Genomic DNA, 19,789 nt, shown 5'->3' with positions numbered 1-19,789 from the left:
TTGTCAAGCATAAGATTAGTCATACCTTAAGACAGAATAAATACAATGGAAGATGGGTCATCAGAAAAATTATCAGAATTAAACATACACAGAAAACATCTATATTCACCTTTTTATCTATCTATCTATCTATCTATCTATCTATCTATCTATCTATCTATCTATCACAGAACAGTTTATAAAGCACCTAAGGGACTCAGTAAAGAAATTTAATATACATATAATTGGGTTATAAGGAGAAGAGGAGAAAAAAAAAAGGGAAACAAAAATATTTGAAGAGATAACAGCAGAGAGTTTTCTAAAATTGGTTAAAAACAATAGGCTACAGATTGAAGAGCCGTATAAAACCAGGAAGAGTAAATACTACTAAAGCCATTCTTAGGCATTTCATAGTAAAATTTCTGAAGACCAGCACAAAAAAGAAAAATGTAATTAAAGCCATATGCATGAAAAAGATAAATTGCATTTAAAGGAAAAAAATAAGTTTGACAGCTAATTTCTCCACACAAGACAATGGAAGGATATCTTAAAATTACTGAAAGAAAATAACTGTCAATGAATAATCATACTTCCAAAAAACAAAAAGGAGACAAAAACATTTTAAAACAAGCAAAAATAAAGACTTTGTCAAGAGCAAACCAGTACTAAAGAAAACAGCTGAAAATGCACTTATATCTGACTTCACACCAGTCAGAATGGCTATTATCGAACAGTCAGTAAACAACATGTGTTGGCAAGGATGTCGAGAAAAGGGAACCCTTGTGCCCTGTTGGTCAGACTGCAAATTGGTGGAGCCACTATGGAAAACAGTATGGAGATTCCTCAAAAAATGAAAAACAGAACTACCATACAACCCAGCAATTCCACTTCTGGGTATTCATCCAAAGAAACCCAAAACACGAATTTAAAAGACATATGTACCCCTATGTTCATTGCAGCATTATTTACAATAGCCAAGCTATGGAAGCAATCTATATAAGTGCCCATCAATAGATGAATGGGTAAAGAAGAAGTGGTACATATATACAATGGAATATTACTCGGCCATAAACATAAGAATGAAATCTTGCCATCTGTAACAATGTGAATGGGCCTAGAGGGTACTACGCTAAGTGAAATAAGTCAAACAGAGAAAGACAGATACCATATGATTTCACTTCTATTTTGAATCTAAAAACCAAAATAAATGAACAAACAGAAACACACTCATAGATATAGAAAACAAACTGACGGTTGCCAGATGGAAAGGAGGTTGGGGGGGGGGTTCAAAGGGGAAGAGATTAAGAAATACAGATTTGCCGTTACAAAGTAGTTATGGAGATGTAGAATATAGCATAAGGAATATAGTCAATAATATTGCAATAACTATGTATGGTGTTAGATGGGTACCAGATTTATCGGGTGATCACTTCATAAGTTATATAAATGTCTAACCACTATGTTATACACCTGAGATCAATATAATATTGTATATCAACTTTAACTGAAAACTAAAATATTATTTAAAAAATAATGAACTAAAACACAAATTACTGAAGGCTAACTGGCTATTGAAATTGGAGAAATTTGAATAGAAGATAGAACAGCTATGTATGGCTCACTTACCACAAATGGGGGAACTGCCGTGAAGTTCAAAATTATTAACATTTTAACATTTTATTGAATTATTGATGACCAAATTCAAAATCAGATGTGCCCTGCTTTTCTTGTGTCAAGAGTGTTTATTTTGATGAACTATGTATAAGATTAGTTCCATGCAAGTTTTGATGGAGGAAGGGACAAAGCATGTTAATTTTCTTTTTGCTCATGCCCTTAAGCAATGTAAGTTTATTAGGTAACTGAAATAAATTAAAGAAAAACATGGAAATTTTATTTTAATGAAGCCAAATAGCTGGCTTGTGAAAATCTGTTGCAGAAATTAATTTAGCTATTGTTTCACTTCAACAACCCATTTGGAAGGAAAGCATCCTGAGCTGTCCACTAGAGGCATTTCACAAGGGAGTCAGCCAGAACAATCACGCTGAAAGTCTTCCTAGTTTGATGGTAATTTCTTGGAGGACAAGTTTCATGCTTTATATAACCTGGTAGCACCTTCACTCCCTATTAAAATTACCATATTAGCTTTGAGGAAAAATAATTTGCTACAAAATTATAGAATCCAGATTCACAGAAACATTCGAGTTAATTCTACATAGGCATATGTTGTGTAAGTATTTTCCTGAAGACTGTTCTAATTAATAATCTTTTGTAAATAAAAGGCCAAGAATTTCTCAGCAGGTTTTACATTAAATATTTTCTATCTTGTGTGTATGTGTGTACATCTGTCTTCTTCTGCAAAGAAAGATAAAATATACATAGGTTAAGATGACTATTGTATTTGGCTGAGTTGGAGGGCTTGTTTTTTTGTGACCATATTTTTATAAATTTGTATAGAAACATTTCTCATCTATGAACAGTACATTGTCTTATAGAAATCACGATACTGTAGAAGCTGTTGGCTCAGTTTCCAAATCCTTCCATGTACAGTATTCTAACTCAACACAGACAAGAATTAGAAAATGAATAACTGAATATTATGTTAATTATGAAATTTGCTTTTCCTTAAATCTCTAGTCAATTCTTTTTAGAGGTCTTAGCAGGGAAACTAATGAAAATATTGTAACTGCACTGTCCCTCTTCAGAGTGTTTAATCATTTGTATGAAGTGAGTCACATATTTGTATGCTATATCTGGACCATTCTCTTTTCAATCTGTCTCCACAAAGGAAAAATTATTCTTGGCTAGAACTGGTAGCACTGGCAGGAGTGGTGGGCAGTGTTTTAATAACAAAGAAACATTCACCTAAGAAAACTACTCGTCAAAATGTTTGAGTGCTTGCTTCGGCAGCACATATACTAAAGTTGGAACAATACAGAGAAGATTAGCATGGCCCCTGTGCAAGGATGAAATGCAAATTCGTGAAGCATTCCATATTTAAAAAAAACACAAATGATGTTTGAAAGTTGCTGGATTTTGATGCCTGAAAAAGGCAATCCAGACAACATGGTTAATCCATACCTTATGAAGACCAATGCAAGCGTGTTGTGGGTGTGATAAATATATTAGGATTGGAAGACAGCGTAAGAAAATCTTGCTTAATTTACAACTTTTGGTTATCTATTGGCCACAGGCCATGGGAATTCCATGCGAAGCAATAGAATTCTTAGCATAATTGCCTTTAGACAGACGAGTTGGAAAAGTTATCTTTCCTGAACATCAGCCATTATCCAACACTGGGTTCCTCTGACACCAATACTTGGTTGTGTCCCATTCAGAGCCTATATATTAAGCCTGTTGATTCATTTTCATTTGACTTGAGAGAAAAACAGTGACATGAATGACAATGTGTCATGGAAAGATAGTGTAAATGAATGGGTAACAATCTGAAATTAGAGTCAAAATGTGTTAAATCAGTATCGCGTGGATATGGGAGTACACTGGTATGACGAGGCCATGCTGCTAGCCCAACAGCATTCACGATCCTCACAGACACTCGCTGTGTACTCTTGGGAATGTCTTAGGAAAATATATAATTGACTCATCCTGGCATGTAAAGAAAAGGCAGTGTCCTGTGGTTCAGGAGACTTGGCTGCTACCCCTAGCTCTGCAGTTGATAAGCTGTACAATCTAATGCAAGTCAGTTCCCCTGGTGTCTACTTTCCCCACCTATGAAGTGTGTATGTGGTTGGGAGGGGAGTTGAAAAAACGGTCTCAAAGATTCCTCTCTTCAAGTCCTAACCTGGTGTGGTTCTGAGGTTTTGCTATGTGAGCAGTTTCTGAGCTTAGAAGGTAATGGCTAGTAAGGTAGATGAATTTATAAACAAGCAATAATAATAACAGTACTAATAAACACAATGAAATGTGCTAAATATAAAGACAAGCAATGATCCAAGGGCACATATAAGAGAAAACATTTATTTGGATTCGAGTGGTGTAGTATCAATGTTCTCAGCATTTGAAAAGATCATTGAAGTAAAAAAAAAATTCGAGGGAGATTTTGATCTGTAAATAAGGAATAGTAACACGTAGAGGAGTTACAGAAAAGGACATGCAAACATATTGACTTTTGAGGTAAAGGTATTTAGGTCTTGGCATGTAGTCCAGTGTGTTCTGGCTATCAAAAATATGGGAGCTAATGCACTGTCTCTAAATCAGACAGAATGGCTATGAGACATATGGGCTATCTGACTTTGAGGATGTTACCTATTCTTTTTAAATCTCAAATTTCTCATCTTCAAATTGGAAGCTCATAGGAAGGTTTTCTTTTCTTTTTTATTAAAGTTTATCGGGGTGACAATTGTTAGTAAAGTTATATAGGTTTCAGGTGTACAATTCTGTAATACATCATCTGTATATCACACTGTGTGTTCACCACCCAGAGTCAGTTCTCCTTCCATCACCATATATTTGATCCCCTTTACCCTCATCTACCACTCCCCTCCCCCCTTACCCTCTGGTAACCACTAAACTATTGTCTCTATGAGTTTTTGTTTCTTCATTTGTTTGTCTTGTTCCTTTCTTGTTTTCAGTTTTATATTCTACATATCAGTGAAATCATATGATTCTCAACTTTTTCTGACTTATTTCGCTTAGCATAATAATCTCAAGTTCCATCCATGTTGTTACAAATGGCACTATTTCATCTTTTCTTATGGCATAGTAGTATTCCGTTGTGTATACATACCACAACTTCTTTATCCATTCATCTATCAAAGGACACTTTGGTTGTTTCCATTTCTTGGCCACCGTAAATAAAGCTGCAGTGAACATTGGAGCACTTATATTGTAAAGATTAAATAAGATGATGCATGTAATGGGTTTAAACAAATTCATGTCACATTGTAAGTAAATATCAGCAAAATGTACAACTAGTATTATTATCACCATTATTATTATTTAGAGGCATAACATTTGGAAAAAATGGTTTTGAGCCCAATTATAAATGACTCTGAATGCCATGATAAATAATTTAGCTTCCATTTTATACAATAAGGAACAATTGACTCTTTTGGGGAATGAAGCAAGATAAAGAAAAAATGACAAAAGAGGAAGAAAATTATATACTTTTGTTGAAGAAATGCTCAGCACTAAACTAAAATTAGTTGTAGTCTGTTCTTTAAGAGTCAACCAGTCTAGACATAATCTCCAATGAGAAACTCAATTTAAATATTAATAGAACACATCTCAGCTGTCACTCAAGTCCCATTTCTTTGTTTCTTAGTTACAAATCTGTGTTGATACTAACTTTTGCAACATGCCAGTGAAATTTCATTACCCACACATCCATGGTTGTTCCTCTGAGGTATGCAAATGGTAGTATAATGAGAGAAAAAAAATTGATGATTGACAGTCAGATTCAAAATCAAGACTCCAGAGCACCTTTCAGAGATCTCAAGAAACGTATTCATGTTTCACTGTAACCACCATAAACACCAAATTTGATCACAAGTACATTTGCACTAGGGGGATTATCTGCTTTACCAGTTTTCATTCTAGCAAGGAAAAAGTTTTTAAACACAATAAGTGCCCAGTGCTTAGTCCTGTCCTAAAAATTTCTTTGCTTCCTGACCTGTCCCTAACACATTTAGATCATTTGCTAATCTCTTCTTGTTTTTCTTTTTTAAGATTCAGTATTAAAAAAGAAAATCACAAAGAAGACTAACAGATTTCCTTGAATAACAATAAAACTATTTTTTGTTATTAGTTTCAGGTGTACAAAACAACATGATTAGACATTACACACCTCACAAAGTCCACTACCTCTCAACAAGTCTACTACCATCTGACACTGTACATAGCTATTACAATACCATTGACTATATTCCCTACGCTATACTTTACATCCCATGACATATATGGCATGATCAAAAATGACAGTGAAAGTTTAAATTTAAAAAATTTATTACAGTAAATGACACATTGCCATCAATCGCCCTCAAAATACCCCTCCCCCATTCGCTTCAAACACACTTATCCCATCGTTCTTTCCACTTTCTGTAGCAGTTCTGGAAGTCCTCTTTTATGAGTGTCTTTAGTTGCGTTGTCGTGGCTGCCTCCATGTCCTGAATCATTTTGACTTTGGGGAAGAGCCAGAAGTCGGGCGGTGCCAGATCCAGTGAATAAGGTGGATGAGGACACATGTAATGTTTCTATTTGACATAAATTGCTGTACCAGAGCGATGTGTGACACAGAGTGTTGTCATGACAGAGGATGATTTATGGCACATTTTAAAACACATCTTCTCTCAACTGTAGCTCACACCCAACTGACTGTACCCAACAAGTTGAAACTTGTCACACACTGTTACTAAGGTTTGGTGTGCCACTTCCCATATTGAAGATCCCTGCCTTTCCATTGGATGGCACTCGGCAGCAGCACTCACCATAGTTTTTGGTCACACCTCGTGTGCATGTATATATATAATTTAACTATAGTTGACATCCAATATTATTTTATATTAGTTTCAGGTGTACAGCCCAGTGGTTAAACATTTATATAATTTATGCAGTGATCCTACCATAAATCTAGCACCCATCTGACATAATACATAGTTTTTACATTATTGACTATATCCCCCATCCTGTACTTCACATCCCTGTGACTACTTTGTGACTGCCACTTTGTACTTCCTAATCCCTTCACCTTTCTCATCCATCCCCCCAGCCCCACTCCCATCTAGGAACCATCAGCTTGTTCTCTGTACTATGACAACAAAGCTATTTTTAATACTAAAAAAGCAACTAAAATTAAATGCCAAAATATAAGCAAAGTGAACCACATTTGTAGCTGATAAGACCTGATGAGAAAAAGACCAAGTTGCAAACAGATGAATGAGGAAAAGGATATACAAAGCTAATTCATGAAAATGAACTACAAAATGTTAGCATAGAAACAGGAAAATGTTCAGCTTCCCTAGCAGTAACCATACCTAACCAATACTCTTAGCGCGTGCACATTATTTCTTAGTATTTTATGTTAGCTAAACTCAAGTTCCATGTTCCTTGGTAAGTTTTCCCAGACAAGATGGAAGACTGATTGAGCACATATTAAAAGCTCCTCCTTCATTGAAAAAACAGAAAAATCCTTGTTTTCTTTTTTTTATTTTAAAAATGCTTACTTGTCCTAAGTCTGCCAAGATAGACTATCTGTGGGCCAGATAGTCTATGCTATGTTCTAGTTCTCAGCTAGTGAGAACATTCACTAGCATAGAACACTAGCTGAAGCTGAAAGATCACAGAAGTCACGACCAGAAACAAGCATTGGGGGCCAGGGTTTTAATGTCCCTAAACTGATCCTAAACTGATCCTTCAGGTGGTTAGAACATAGCAAAACAAGGCTTCCTTCACAAAGCCAGGGTATAAAATTGCATTCTTTGCCCATATTCCAAAGCAGATATAACTGTATATCAAGGTTATCTGTGCAACAGGAAGGACACGGAAATCCTACCATGAAACTGGGAACTCACCCTCTGCTGCATGCAGACATGGTGACTAGAATTGTGTTATCCAAATAAACAGCTCCAAGCTGCTCACAAAAGACTCTCTTTGGAGTCCTAAAACTCAAACTGTCTGGTGGGGGCAACAATGACATTGCTTAATGTGGAGAGACCTCTATGACTTAAAAACTTCCCAGGCAGGAGAGCTCTCTGTCAAAAATGATAAAGCACAAAAAGAAATCCTGATGTAATAGGAAAACCTAACACAAAAATATAGGGATATTAGAGCAAGTTGTCTTAGATAGAGATATTCATTATTTTTAGATTTTTACTGAAAGCTTTATTGAATTGTCATTAAAATATCATAAAACTTACCTTTTTTAATAGTACAATTCAATGTTTTTTAGTATATTTACAGAGTTGGTCAACCATCAATATTACTTCTAGAACATTTTCATCACCTCCAAAGGAAAAGCCATACCCATTAGAATCACTTTTCATTTCCCTGATTCCCCCCAGCCCTAGACAAGCACTAATTTACTTACTGTCTCCATAGATTTCATTTCTGAAATCTGGTCATTTCATAAAATGGAATCATATAATATGTGGCTTTATGTATCTGACTTTCACTTAGCATAATGTTTTCAAGGGTCATCCACATTGTAGCACGTCAGTATTTTATTTCTTATTTTGATAAATGATACCCCTTTGTGTGGATATACCACATAGTATTTATCCATTTATCAGTTGATAGACATTTAGGTTGTTTCCTATTTTTGACTATTATGAATAACAATGCTATAAACATTCATGCACACATTTTTGTGTGGACATTTGTGTTTACTTATCTTTGGTATATACTAGGAATGAAATTTCTATGTCATGTGTTAACTCTACATTTAACATTTTTAGAAACTGCCAAACTGTTTTCCAAAGCAGCTGCACTGCTTTACAATCACACCAGCACTGTATGAGGGTTCCAGTTTCTTCACATCTTTGTCAACACTTGTTAATATCTTCCGTTTTTTATTCTAGCCATCCTAGTAAGAGTGAAGGGGTATCTCATTGTGGTTTTGCTTTGCATTTCCCTGATGATTAATAATGTTGAGCATCTTTTCATATTCTTATTGGCCATCTGTATATATATTCACATCCTTTACCCATCTTTAATTTGGTTAACCATTTTTCTTGAGTTGTAAGAATTATTTATATGTTCTGGATACAAGTACCTTATCAGAGATATGATTTGCAAATATTTCCTACTGTTCTGCAAGTTGTCATTTCACTTTCTTGATGGTGTTCTTTGATGTACAAATGTTTTTAGTTTTGATGAGGTTCAATTTATCTTTTTTGTTGTTGTCATTTATGTTTAAGATATCTCCTATTTAGGAAACTATTGCCTAATTCAAGGTCGAAAAAGTTTACATGTATGTTTTCTTCTATAAGTTTTAACTCTTACATTTAGGTTTATGACATATTTTGAGTTGATTTTTGTATATGGTTTGAGATAGAAGTTCAGCTTCATTCGTTTGTAGGTAGATATACAGTTATCAGTAATTTTAGGCTTTTGTTTAAATGGTGAAAATGTAAGGAAAATCAATAAAAGAAAAGAATGTGAAAAATGTAATCTAACAGAAAAGGAAGAGAATGAAGCTCAACAATCTAGTAGGAAACAGGAAACGAGAACAGAAGTGATGCAGAAGCACAGTAAACACACAAATTAAAATAGACCAGTGGTCTCAATAAATGGAAATCAATTAAGCATATCTATTAAAATACATATATTAAAATCCGAACCAAAATCATTTCTGCTATATGCTATTTACAAGAGTCATATTGAAACAAAATGACAGATACATTTAAAATAAAATCTTCAAGTAATGACTAATAAAAGAAATTAAAGCAATATTAATATTCAGTAAAACAGAATTGAAGGTGGAAAACATTAATGGGGACAAAGAGATTCCACCCTGATAAAGGAATAACCTACCAAGAAGTGATGATGATGAGCTGGTGTGGACCAAATAGCAAGCGCTTGATCAGTATAAAATGAAAACAGAAAAAACCAGAAAGAAATACAGAGAAAAAGTAGTATCTCCTACCATTTTTCATGTACTTATAATTCACATCATTTTGCCAAATTAGACGATTTAGAAGTCACCTTATTTTATTGTGGAATTATGGCATAAAGGTGAATATAAATAAAACATATGAGACAAATTATAACACCAAGATATTATTCTCCACCTTTCAAATTTGTAAATGTCTTCAGAAATGATAATATTCAATTGATACTAGCAGCAGTGCCATGAGAAGCCATATTGGAGCCTCATGCAAGAGGAAAAATATCTGATCCTATCTTTATTAATGTGTTATTTTGTTCACCATGGAGTTTTACAATGATTTTGTTTTTTTCAAATACTGCATGAAAATATTATTTAAATTTGGTGTCCCAGATGGATGAATGCCTCATTTACCCCATCCGCATACTTAGCATTGGCCTGTCTGGCAGTGTTCATGGCCTTTGATCTAGTAATTCCACCTCTTGAAAGATAACCTAATTAAGAAATATGAAATAAGAAGAAAAAGGGGAAAATCTTGCACAATAGATCTTAATTGCAGTGTGTTTTATACAAAGGAACATGAAAGAATAATCAAATCAGCTACGTAAAAAGACATGCAATAAAAGGTGTATTTTCAAATCTGACATATATATGCAGACAGATTAAACAGTCCCAGAGGTGCTTAAAAATGGAATTCAAAACTCAAATTTTGGGGATTTGGGGGGCGGAGTGCATGAGATTCACTTAAAGAGCATGTTTAACAAAACATTTACCCAAACTGCAGGTTTCTATAATATCTAGAGGTGAGGCTATGGTATCTATATATTTAAATAGCTCTATAAAAGATACTTATGCAGTCAAACTGGCATTGGACATTGGGGAACCATGATTTAGAATAACATTTGATCAAGTATTAATTATTTCATGGAAGCTTGTACATTAGAGGAATTTTTTTAATGATCTTATTTTCCAAATGATAAAACTGAGTTCCGGAGTGAGTCGTCCAATCTTATAAGGCAAAATCAGTGTAGGAATTTAAGACTGTTGTCGCTATGCTCCCTCCATTAGGTCTTGCTGGATTTTCCTGAATATGAAGACTGTCTCTAGACAGAAAATACAACAAATCAACCACGTTTTCAAATTCACATTTTCATAAATTGGGCTTTCATAGATTGGGGCACACCTACAGTGATTTAAATCTACTTTGCTCTTCGAGAAACAGTACTGAATACTGTCCAGTTTTTCATTAGAATTGTAAGATAAGTGATTTTAAAATATTTTTCTCTAAAATGTACATATTCAGTAGTTGTTAATAAAGCACAGCTTCCTTTAAAACTTTTTATAATGAAAAGCTTTTAAAATGATTAGAATGGTCTTTTGATTCAGCTGCTAAAAATGAAATCACAGGATGTTTTCCAGAACATCTGCAAATCAGTGAACACACAAATGGAATACTTAAAATGGCTCTTCCAATATTGTTAATTGTATCCACCGTGTGTTAACATTCTGCCTGCTTTCTCATTTCATTCCAGCCCACCCTATACAACTGCCTACCAACTCTTTATCACATCTGATGGTACACAAGAAAGATATATGTTTTATTGTACAAAGGACAAAGGATGATTCACAATGAGAAAATATTCTTAGACATGAGAGGCCATACTCACGGAGCTGAGGGTCACTGCTTAATAGAAAAAATAATCTACCAGGGAGAAACATAATAAGTAGCTTGCACTTATAGCACTGGGAAAACTTGTTATAAAGTATGAGTGTGATTCTGAATCATCGAGGGAACTTTTTCAAACTACAAGTCCTGCCCCACACATATTCTAGGAGCATCTGGACCACCTGTGGAAAACTGCTGCTATAGAGCAAGACACTCTGGGTCTTTTTTCCCCCCTGATAACAATCAATAAGCATCCATCAGTGACTGCTGAGAAATAAATATTCACTCGCATATTCATTTAACAAATATTTACCAAGTGCCTATTCTGTGCCAGGTTCTGTCCAAAGAACTATGACAATATTAATGAACAATGAGGCCAAAATCTCTGCCGTCATATAGCTTACATTTTCGTGTTCTGGCTATAACTATCACTTAATTGGAGTAAGTGAAATATAATGACATTTAACTTTACAAAATGCATATTGTATTTTCAAACATATGTAAATTGTTCTTCATGCAAGTCTGAAGTCATACTGAATGGTCTGTGACATAAAATTGAAAAGTCAGTAAGATGATACCAGTCTTAGTAAATTTAAATCGAAATCTATAATTGCTCACTAAATCAATCAATTCTCAGTCTTCAGGTTAGATAAAAGTAGACAAGATTGTAATCACCTTTACTTCATGACTTACATCTGCAATTAAATTACAGTATAACTATTCTTATCATCATGTGAGAAGAATGGTTCTAAATAGTGATATAAAGCATATTCATATTCATTTAATCCTGTTTGAAATGACACATATTTTTTACAGTACGTATCTTTTTGTAATGAGTACCTATTTTGTAATTTGGGAAATTTCTTTGTTAGGGTGGCCTGAAGGTTACAGTGGACATGCCTGTATATTAGAAATCTTAAGAATTAAGCAATGTGAATTGCATCATTAGTTCCCATTGTTCTGGTAGGAAAAGAGGTTTGAAATCAAATGGTTCAAATGTACCTGCAGAGATAACAGTTTGGCTAAAATTACTAGATGCTCAAGACAACAAATAAATCAAGAATGAATGTTCCTAACCATAGTTTTTAATCATTAATTGATAACTTAGAGTGTGTGTTGGAATAGTTTGACACCAATTTTGATTCTTTAAATATAACCTGGAAAAATGTGTTTTTAAAAAATTCCCACTTTTTCGCTCTCCATCTCAAAATGTAAACTGCCTGAGTCCAAAGCCCACTTTCATCATATACTAGATGTGTGACCTTAACCAAGTTACACAAATTCAGTCTCAGTTCTCTGATTTCAAAGATGGCATTAATAATAGTACCCACTTCAGAGCCATTGTGAAGACTAATGAAATAATTTACACAAAGCACTTTGCACAATTACTGCCTCATATAGGTATAAGTAAATGTTAACCATTATTGTGAGCTATTAGGTTTACTTGTAAATAATTTTCAGTCATCCAAGCCTACTGTTGATAATAGTGAAAGTTTGGAAATAAGCTGAATGTTCAATAAAAGTGATTTACTTAAATTACGATTTTTCTAAATAATTGAATTCTATGTGGTAATTAAAATCACATTAGATAAAAATATTTAATAACAAAACATTTTACTTCATTTTATGTTAATATGGAAGACTACATGTTCACAGAAAACCAAGATAATACCAAAAATACTGAAAAACACAAGTATATAATTTGGGATGGTGTAATTGGAGTTCAAGCATTCTAAGGTTTTTGTATTGCTTGGGAATAGAAAAAGATACTTATTCATTTTAGAATTTGTTACACTACACACACACATTTAATTTTATAGATGAACTAGTAAAATAATTAAAACAGAATGTACAACTTCCAAACACAATTCTGAAAAATGGAACCAGGGGAAAGAATCACAGTTAAAACTAAAGCAGTGAAGCAGGGACTTAAAACAAAACAAAACAAAACAAAACAAAACAAAACAAAACAAAACAATCAGGAAACAAGGGTCAAATTGAAAATGCTAAATAATGTGATAGAAATGAATCAAAATAAATGAGCAATTGCAATCAATATAAACAAACTAAGCTCTCCAGTTAAAAGATTTTTAGATTAGATGTTTAAAAAAATCTATTCATACATTATTTACAAGAGTCACGTAAGTGTAAGGACACAAAAGATATTTGAGTAAAAAATATAAAATCTATACAAAATAAATTCAAACAAAATATATGGTTCAGCTACATTAATACCAGAAAGAATACATTATAGGCAAAAATCATTACTATAGATAAAGAAAGTCAATATGTGTTTATAGAGGAATCCATTCATTATGGAAATTAGGCAATTCTAAGCCTGACGGAACTTACTAAAAATAGTTTTGAAAACAGTTTGAAAATGTATTAAGTAAAATTTGACAGAACTATAAGGAAAATAAATGAGCAAATTCACCATCATACTGAAAGATTTTAACATACCTCTCCAAATAGTGGATGGATTAAGCAGAAAAATAGCAGTAAGCATATGGAAGATTTGAAAAGCATAAATACCATGCTTAACCTAATGGAAATGTATAAAACATGGAACTCAACAACTGGATAAGTTACATTTTTAAACACATACAGAACATTAACATAAACATGACCTAGACCTTAAATCATTTCTCAAAAAAATTGGGAGACATGACCTACCAAATACTTGTATAGAGCTATAATAAAGATAATGTGTTTTGACCTCAGGGATAGACAATGAGAACAATGGAACTATATAGAGATTCTGGAAGCCAACTTATACATGTATTATCGGCAAAGACTAACTTTAATTTAAAAAGATAAGCCACAAACTGGAAGCTTACCTATGCCACATATACTCGTTAAAGCAACAATGTTTTAGTATCCAGAATATATGAAGAAATCCTCCCAATTGACAAAAATGACAATAAACTCGATAGAAAAATAAAGAGACACAACACATATGGGCACGTCGCAAAGGAAGAAGAAATACAAATGGTCAACAGTCATTTGAAAAGATACTCAAATTCATCAGTAATAAGAGAAATTCAAATTAAAACCACAGCGATATATAATTCTACACTCACCAAATTGATCAGGTTGAAGTCTGACAATACTATGTATCTTAGGTATATATTCTAGATAACTTCTTGATAATTTGAACCATAAAGAGTTGCCAGAGTTAGCACATAATAATATAGGATGTCCAATCAAATTTGGATTTCAGAGAAATAACAAAAATAGTATATAGCTATCTATACAGTTATATATACATATATATGTGTATATATATATATATATACACATATATATACATACATATATATATATATATATATATATATATGCCTAGATACATGATGGTAGATAGATGATAGATAGATAATAGATATGTCTACATACAAGTATATCGCCCATGTATTACCAGGGACATACTTATACTAACAACAAATTCTGTTTATCTGAAATTCAAATTTAACTGGCCATTTTTCATTTTATCTGGCAACCTTAACCATGAGACATATACAAAAATACTCACAGCAGCATTGTTTGTACCACTAAAAAAGAAAAAAAAATGGAACAAAACAAAAGATTGGTTCCATGGATAAAACAACCATGTTATTTATAGACCTACAATGGGATACTGTACACTATGGAAAATATATGATATACAGCCACTTGCGTCAATATGGTGAATTCTTAAAAACAACGTTGAGCACAAGCTCCATAAAAGCATATGATTCCAATTATGGAAAATCAATTAGAAGAAAAACCAAAGACCATGTTGTTTAAAGATATATGTATACGCAGTCATTACAAAGGAAAGCATGGAAATGATTACAATAATAGGCAGAATCGTGCATACATGGGAGGTAGAGAAGGGAATAAAGTCAAAAAAGAATACTCAGAGGGCATCATAGATATTGGCAAAGTATATACACCCCTTTTTAGCAGTGTTGTGGGCAAGGTCTATAGAACTTTTTTACCAGAAAAGATTTTTTACTTTTCTCTGGTAAAAACTTTATAAACTGAAAGGAATTTGCCATAATTTACTTTTGCAGTATCTGCCAAATATGCAGCTAGATGAGGAAAGTCTAATCTGTATCTTTTGTTTTCTGTTTCTTACACTTTTATTAAAATCTTCATAGAAATCAAGAAAACAGCTGAAAACTCCTTATTTCAAATGAAAGTACCTAAGAGCTAGAGCGGACTTGTTGCCATGATTTGAGGCATCAACTGATGTACTCACAGAATCAGCTCGATACTGTAAGGGACGGTGAACACATCTGTTATCAAACCTCTTTGTCCATTCATAAGACATTTTAGTTGCAATCTCTGCATCAGAAAACATAACTTTATTCTGATTCAAAGGGCAATCAAAGGGACAATATGATAATGGGTGTTCTTTCATGCGGTATGCCTAGACTAATTCAGTGGCGAGAATTTTTGACAGCATTGGTATCTTTTGGGAGACAAAAAAGGGTTTTTTTGGGTTTTTTTTTTGTTTTTTTGCCTTATGAGTACTTACCTGTCTCACTCCAGAGTTACGAGAGTCAGTCTCCATATATGCTTTCCCTTTCCCTTCTTCCCCATGTCCAATCCCAAATTATTTTCTTCATATTGTACAATATGTTCTGTTTGGGTTATCTAGCTTCCTAATATTGTTGTTTGGGTCCTTTTACCAGTCATTAAATCACACAGACATTTAGCCTTCTTTCTCAGTGATGGCCAGGTTATGCCCGTATTAGTACTGTAATCATATTTTTGTCATTATCTGAACTCTCTGAAAACATAGTAACACTATCCACAATGTTAACATGTTGCGTACGGATCACGAGAATCTTCGTATTTTCTGAGCCATGCGTTAAGGACGGATAACGAGAATTCTCATTTTTACTATTGACTCTTTTTACTTTGCACATTTTTTTGAATTATTTGTGTTTCGTTAATAACAAAGGAAGCTGCTTTCTGCAGTATCACACCAGGAGGGATTACTAACATCATAGGTGAGTAAATCCTAAAAAATTCCATAGAAAAATAATAAATGACATAGAAGCATTTATGCTTTAAAGAGAAGAGTGCATTTTAAAGTAGTTTCTTTTAAAAACCTGCCGGAACAGAGGGGTATGAGGGATTTAAACCCCACCGTACGCAACATGTTAAAAGTTAAACTAACACTAACTTGATACAAAGCACAAGACCTAATCTACAGGCAGAATCAAAAGTGGACTGTTAACACTCACAATTATAGAACACTTAAATTGCACACTTAAGTCACATCAATCAGTAAGGCAACAATGGATGATCCATTACTGTGAACTACAGCTCACAGTTTTAACATCAGCAGTCAGGAGACAAAAGAGCAACAGCCACTCTGGAAGGCAGATTAACCTATGCCTTATCCATTACACCTGAAAACACTGTTATTTTCAGCCCGTGTTTTGGGGGGCTGCCATATCTATTTGAACTTTCCCCTGTCTGTTCCCACTAATAATGGAAAATTGGGACTTTTCACATCGCAGGACAGAGGTTTCCTGATAGGTGGGACTTTTCGGAGTAAAATCAGAACAATCTTGGTCTCCGTCCCTCCCTCCCTCCAAGCACACAAAGAAGAGGTCACATAAGCACATGCAGAAATGGCAGCTGCCTACAAGCCAAGAGAAGAGGCCTCAGAAGAAAAACTACTTTGACAGCACCTTGATTTTGGATTTCCCAGACTCAGGAACTGTGAGAAACAAATGTTGTTTAGGCCACTCAGTCTATGGTATTTTGTTATTTCAGCCTGAGGTGACTAAGATATCATCCTCAAACTATATAACATTAGCTATCTACCAGATCTGTCAAAAATAATTAAATTTTATAGAGAAAGAAATCACAAAATATCAGATAATAATTTCCACTGTGAATAAAATATAATAATGTTTTAAAAACACTCTTAAGGAAAATGTACAGTGGGAATTGCGGATTACTGTGTAGTTGTGTGTATATGTGTATATGTGTGCAGATTTGAGGTATTAGCCATACATATCTGGTTCTTTTACCACCATGTTTTGGCAGCCTGCCCATTCCTTCCAATTCTCACTTGTATGAATTCTTCCTTGTTACCTCAGGCCTTGAGAGTCCTACTGATCTGGCTTCAGAAATGCATTTAATTTAGACATGTGAGTTGGAAAGGCCTTGCTCCTTTGTTCATTACTAACAGAGTTCTCCCTGGCCCATAGCTCCACAAGGATGCATAGTCCCAATTTCCCTCTCTGGTCCACTACATTATGGCTGCATGCCTTCCCTAACCTGGCACATGATGACTTTATCCATACTAGAGCACACCAGAACATTCTGGAATGTTCTTTCATGGTCCTATTAGCCTCTCCACACCTTATTCCCTTAAAGATGCAGAAGTGCAGTCTCCACACTAAGGACTCCATTTCCCTTAGCTTTTTAAATTCTCACTTAAAGCTGTTTTGCAATAACTCTTAACTCTGCTCTGCCATACATTCACATTCCCTTTGTTCTTCCAAACCCTCATTTTCCTCTGTTCTCAGTCTCTCTAACAGTCAAATTTTGATGATCTTGGTTAATAGTCTTGGATTGCTTGGCATTTTGACTGAGCCACTCTTAGTTACATATCATCCATGGAAGCTGTGGGGCATGGGGATTAAGAGTATAGAGTCTAAACTAGAGCCAATCTGGTGGGTTAAAATAATTTCTTCTCAAGCTTCCTAGTTCTGTGACCTTGGGGAAAGTTATTTAACCTCTCTATGTGCTTTACTTTTCCTGTTCATGAAATGATGATAATGAGAGCAGACTTGTTAAGATGTGGTGAGGATTAAATGAGATGATCCGTGTAAAACACTTATGTACCTATTACAAAATAAGTGATGAATAAATTGTAACTATTAATAATCTGTTTCTTCTACTATCTCCATGCTACAGTGCTAGGTGATATAGGTCAAATTTGTGACTTGAAGGTATTGTATGGTTAGGTTTTAGCAATTTTGAAACATGTCCTAATCTATTTGTTCTCTGGAATACATTACCAAAAATATTTCCTAAAATAAAATTAATAAGCACAAGTCACATTGATTAAAACAGTGTCAGAAGAACTGAACTAATAACAGACATTTAAATTTTCATCTTTAGAAGTAATCCAGCTGAATTAGTGAGGCTTGAGTTCTAGTAATATGACATCATTAATCTCTATATGACCTCAAACAAGTCACTAAAAGAAATTGAGTTACAATTTCCTCCCATGATAAAATGGGAAAATTCAATTCATGTCAAAAATATTTGTTGAGCACCTACTATCTTCCAGCATCTTCAATAGATGATTTACATACAGTATATTGTTCGTCCCTATAGCAATACTATGCAATAAGAATGATTATCCTAATTTTGTAATATATATATATATATATATATATATATATATATATATATATATATATATATATATACATACTCTGTCTATTGATCTCCTTTGGTTAAAAGATCAAAGGGGTGAAAGTGTAAAAGTACTTTATAAACTAGAAAGCACTTCTGAAACATTGTATTACTTTAAATTCAATGTATTTATTTTGACAAAGTACATCCTTTCAGTAATCAAATTCTTGTCTATTCTTTCTCCCAGTATTTTGATAGAAAATCTGAATCATGAAGACCAATGATCAGTGTTCCCAGATTTGGATATGATGATTAAATTAGAATCTTTTCAAGATAATGAAATGTTAAAAGAAACTTTGAAAGAAAAGTAGTAAGTTTTATATTGGATCAATGCCACTATTTATTCTCTCTCTCTCTCTCTCTCTCTCTCTCTCTCCATATATATATATATGTGTGTGTGTATGTATATATACATACATACATACATGTATGTGTGTGTATGTGTGTGTATATATATATATATATATATATATATATATATATATATACACACATACACACACACACACACACATACACCAGGGGTTCCAAAAAAATGTATACAAGTGGAAACTTTAGTCAACGTTGCTCAAGCAGTAGTTTGCCGTAATCAGGAGTGTCTAGACGCTGATGGGAACCGCTTTGAGCACCTCTTGTCATTGCAGAAGTCAAACGTGACTTGTAGTCATCTTTTGTTATCGATTTTTATTGAGTATTAGAATTTTAATACCGTTTTCCTTTCTTAAAATGTGTATACATTTTTTGGCACCCTCTGTGCATATATGACAAATATATAAAAAATATGTATCAAACATCTGTGCCACAAACTAAAACAGTTGCTTATATGTATATTTCCAATTTTGAGGGTACTTTATCTCAGCACAGATCCTGAAGAAAAAAGGATTGTTGAGACCTGTGAATTAAATGTAACTATTTTTAAAAATAGAAGATGCCAGAAAAGATCTGTGTAAGATCGTTTATCCTGCGATCGACTCACACTTTCATTCTTTACCGCCTGGGGATTTCTTCTTAGAGGAAATTGATGAACTAGGTGGCAATCCAGAAGTGCCATGTCTTTGCCAAGGATATCCAACTATTTTTATTGGACAAGTGTCACTTTTAAAGTTGATGAATAGCAAACGTGAAGTAGTAATAGCTAATGCTGAAAAATG

The 19,789-nt window shown here is 33.8% G+C and overlaps 1 non-coding gene across 1 annotated transcript; it reads left to right on the top strand.

Moving 5' to 3' along the window:
- Positions 1–2,870: 2,870 nt before the first annotated feature.
- Positions 2,871–2,977, top strand: LOC141569825 (U6 spliceosomal RNA). The gene has a single exon (XR_012493605.1). It is a non-coding gene; the product is annotated as a U6 spliceosomal RNA (small nuclear RNA).
- The last annotated feature ends 16,812 nt before the right edge of the window (positions 2,978–19,789 follow it).

Source organism: Rhinolophus sinicus, chromosome X (assembly GCF_036562045.2).
Source record: "Rhinolophus sinicus isolate RSC01 chromosome X, ASM3656204v1, whole genome shotgun sequence".
Taxonomy (NCBI): Eukaryota; Metazoa; Chordata; class Mammalia; order Chiroptera; family Rhinolophidae; genus Rhinolophus; species Rhinolophus sinicus.
Note: the sequence above shows the minus strand (reverse complement) of the source record. Positions and strands in the feature narration are given on the sequence as shown.